The sequence below is a fragment of the Malurus melanocephalus genome, unplaced genomic scaffold (assembly GCF_030028575.1).
Source record: "Malurus melanocephalus ecotype Western Australia unplaced genomic scaffold, MMel_1.1 scaffold_15, whole genome shotgun sequence".
NCBI lineage: Eukaryota > Metazoa > Chordata > Aves > Passeriformes > Maluridae > Malurus > Malurus melanocephalus.
The window spans coordinates 4,245,353-4,249,344 of record NW_026623247.1 but is presented as its reverse complement, the minus strand read 5'-3'; the positions used below and the strand labels follow the sequence as shown (position 1 = coordinate 4,249,344).

The window sequence follows — 3,992 nt, the reverse complement described above, 5'->3', positions numbered from 1 at the left end:
CAACAATCCTTGCATGTTATTTTCTTTAAAAGCATCTTTTTTTTTTTTTTTTTTCTGAAAAAGGAATCACTAAATTAAAAGGCTATAACAAAAGAGTTGTGAAAGCCTATTCTATTTAAGTGGTGACTTGGCTAAGCATTCTAAATAAGTAATGTAAATAGTGTGTTGAAAGGGTATTTTTAGCTGTTTAATAATATCCATAAAGACCTTGATCAGGATCACAATATGACTTTGAGAAGTAACTCACAAGGCAACAACTTTGACTTGGGAGTAAATTTCAATGAAATACTAATTCACCCTAATCATAAGAAGTAGTGGTGTGGCATAATAACACTGAGCTGCATTGGGCTTAACTTTGCACATCTCAAGCTGAAGCACTTTAAACCAGTAGAGGTATTAAGCTCACAACAGTTTGACACATATCTTTCTCAGCAGGTCATCTGATTGTGTTACTGAGTTCTTACAAAACTGTAAGATTTGCTCTGAAGTAAGATCTGGTGAAGTTAAGTTGTTTGAAGTAGTCCTAAATACATACTTTTTAAACAAACTCTTTGTTTTGAGCATGGAAATAACAGTACATAATTACAGACTAGTTCAGAGTTAGTGAGCCAACGGACAGTAGAAATTCAGTGTTCAGTTGAAGAGATTTCCTTTTCCTAAAAGGAAAGAACTTCCTTTCATTCATGCATCGGTGACAAAATTTTCAGGTTCACCTACATCTTKTGCATCAGAAGTTACTTAGTTCAGTCTCCTTTTAAACAAGTTTGTTTATACTGAGGTAACATTTGAAAAGCAACCCACAAACAGGAAGATGTAAGTTTCTGTTTCTAATCTAAACACACATGCTATGTGGCCTTAATGTAGCAAGCACCATTCACAACAGAATCAATTTTTCCCATTCATCTAGAATATTCTGTTAAATTGTAAAAATCTGAAACAAACATAATCAAAGATTTTTAAAAATCAATTATATCAATAATAGTTACATGTATAGTATATTAAAAAAAAAAAAGAAAGTAACTATATTCTTGTGAAAAGGATTAAAGGTTTGCAGCTTTTTGGTAACAATTACTGGAGTTAATCTTGTATATAATGTAAAGCTGAAGTAATCTAAAAACACTTTCGTATGTATAAACTTGTATAAGCTTTTACAGTTAAATGATTAAGTAAAAGAGAAAAAACAAACCAAGGAAAGTCTCTGACTGATGGTCGTGTTTATRTTGCTAGAAGTGGATATTTTGAATTTAACAGAATGATCTGTCCATACTTACCTTAATCCCCAGAAAGAAATCACTTTAAATAGATAATGAATGAATTGAGGGTCTGGGGAAGTAGGGATTCTGTCCTCGCTCACATAAGGTAAGACAGCAACAGCAGCACAGATAAAACCATGGGATGAGGGGTGTGGAAGTTAAAGAATCATACTGATGTCTTCAAAAGATGGCTTGAGATAGCTATGGTTATTGGTGATCATGAGTGATCTTGGTGTACTGAGGAAATGAAGTCAGCCTGCAGTGGGGCCTGAGAGAATCCCTGCACTGCCAGTCCTTAAGGTACTGATGACACAAGTCTATACATTTAAAATCTGGGAGGACTAAACAAAAAGAAATTGCCAAATCTTTACTGATTTCAACAAAATCCAGTTGATTTATCTCAGTCAGATAGGACTGATGAGGACATATTCTTTACTTCATTTTCTGCAATTTTTTTTCTCACGTCAGTGAGATGATATGAATCAATGTTTATTTTACAAATTAACACATGCTTTACATTTGTGATTCTGCATAAGTCACTTGAAATGCCAGAAACTTCAACCTTTCAGATAGGCACAGCAGTTCTAAGAATTTACTGGAGGAAACAATGTTTCTTTTCATTTTGCCTTCTATCAAGCTAGAAGACACTATATCTTCCAATCTCACACATGTGTAGTTGCCTCCTGTACCCCATGTTGTATAAAATAAAAACTATTTTGCAGAGTTTTGATGGCTTTGTGACTAAGAAAATAGTCTTTTGTAGAGTACATGTGGATACAATATTATTCTCCTTGCAAACTAACTGCAGTATGAAAGCATTGTTTTGTTCCTTTAATTCTCATTCTCTTAGACACAGGCTTCCCTGCACCAGTTTCACAGTGACGACAGTTAGCATGTGGTGGGCTACAATATCATCTACCAGCATTAACCTATGACCAGACTCTTTGTTAAAACTAATGAACACCAGTAGGGGTTCCATTTTATAGTGCACTTTCTCCAAACTTAAACAGAGAGAACTTCCCCCTATATTTTTACTTTAACTGTTGAAACGATAAAAACAAAACATAAAATGAACTAAAGAAATTTGTTGCAGCTCCGTGTTGACTTAAGCTTGCTTTGTATTCATATATGGAGAATTATTAGAATGTTCTTTTTTCTTTGGCTGGTAATAAAGTCAAACATATTAAAGCCTATCTCAATTCTTAAAATGTCTTYACCCTTTGCAGTTTGTGTTGAAAAGGCCAAATTCTCCTTACCTTACTGTCAAATACAGCGCTTTTGTCCTTTCAGTAAGATTATACATGTGAATAAGAGAAGCAGAATTTTGTCCAAGGGGACTAACAACTTCAGCAGATTGAAAAGTTACAGCAATTCACAGTTTTAAAGTAAGCACCTTCACGTGCCATGTTTTTCCCTTTTCCCACTTGCTGTCCATTTATGTATTTTCTGATCTGACTGTATGCACAGTCAAGATCCTCTCTCTTTTTGCATCTTGCCTGCACATTCTGATTTGTAATAACAAAAAACACCATTAGAATTTGTACTTAGTATTTGTACCTAGGAGCTTATAAACCACATTTTGCAGCACTTCCTGACCAGTTGTAAGGAGAATTTTGGCTGTGAAAAGGCTGCAGGATTTGGCCTATTAACTAATTCCACTGTAAATTAGTACACATGTTGTTATTTATTTRGAAAACAAAGCTTCCCTTGAAATGCATTTTAAGGTCACCTAATTATCAGGCAAATACCAGTTTGCAGCCCATGAAAAACTCCCCTCTTCCTAATCAATTCATCTTGTTTTCATTGAGTCCCTCTGATTTTGCTGTTAGTTGGGTCAGATGCAAAGAAAAAAAAAGAAAAAAAAAGACAAAAAAAGACAAGTGATATGATTATTTGATATTTTTTTCCCCTATAAAATGACACACCTATTAAAAAAAAACTATTTGGAGGCAGCTGAGATTATCTACCCATGCGGCACAYATTTCAAGCAATTATTGAGCACAGCAAAGACCAAAAGTCAGCCGCATTTGGGTTCTGTGGAGTCTAAACGTGTTTTTTATTTGGAGCTGTAACACGTGATTTTTGTTTGTTTGTATGTTTTGCTTTTCATTTTACACAACTAACTTRTAGAAAGAATTCTTGCAACTTCTTAACTTCCCTTTAAAGGCACAGATGGCTTTCCTCACCACACTGGATTGCTCTGCTTTACCCTAAGGCACAGCGATAACCTTTGACAYCACAACAGCAGGTAAAGCAGAAATTATGACAAAATCCGACTTTTAGAAGGAGGCGTTTACCTGTTGCTTCTGCAGCTCACGCTGATGCTAGATRTGCCAGCTAAAGCTTTTTGCTCGACTCCCCATTTACTCATTCCTCTGCTGACAAGGGCCGGGGTGGAAAGTGATGGGTTTCCATGGAGAGCTGCGTGGCGGGGGCAAAAGGAGTTTAGAATCATATTACACAAAACTAGGCAGAAGTGGTCAACGTCTGCTGCTCCCTGAATTTAGGCACAGGCTCCGCCAAGCGCCTTGCCGGCGGCGGGGATGAGGGGAGCCCTTCCCGCCCSCGGGCCGCACGCGGCGCTCCCCTCACGGACGGGAGGGGCGGGCAGGGTGCGAAGCGCCGTCTGCCGGGACCGGGGCCGGGCTTCGGCCGCTCTGGGACCCGCCCGGGCGCCTGCCCGCGGCCCAGCGGCGGGGGGAAGGGAGGGGGTGCCCGCCCGGGCGGGGCGGGGCGGGG

At 38.3% G+C, this 3,992-nt stretch overlaps 1 long non-coding RNA gene across 1 annotated transcript in view; it reads right to left on the bottom strand.

Moving 5' to 3' along the window:
* LOC130584506 (uncharacterized) overlaps positions 1-3,761 on the bottom strand; it is a 14,810-nt gene extending 11,049 nt beyond the window's left edge. Inside the window, exon 1 of the long non-coding RNA XR_008966513.1 lies at positions 3,551-3,761. This is a non-coding gene — a long non-coding RNA (uncharacterized LOC130584506). The remainder of the gene's footprint in view (positions 1-3,550) is intronic.
* Positions 3,762-3,992: the final 231 nt, after the last annotated feature.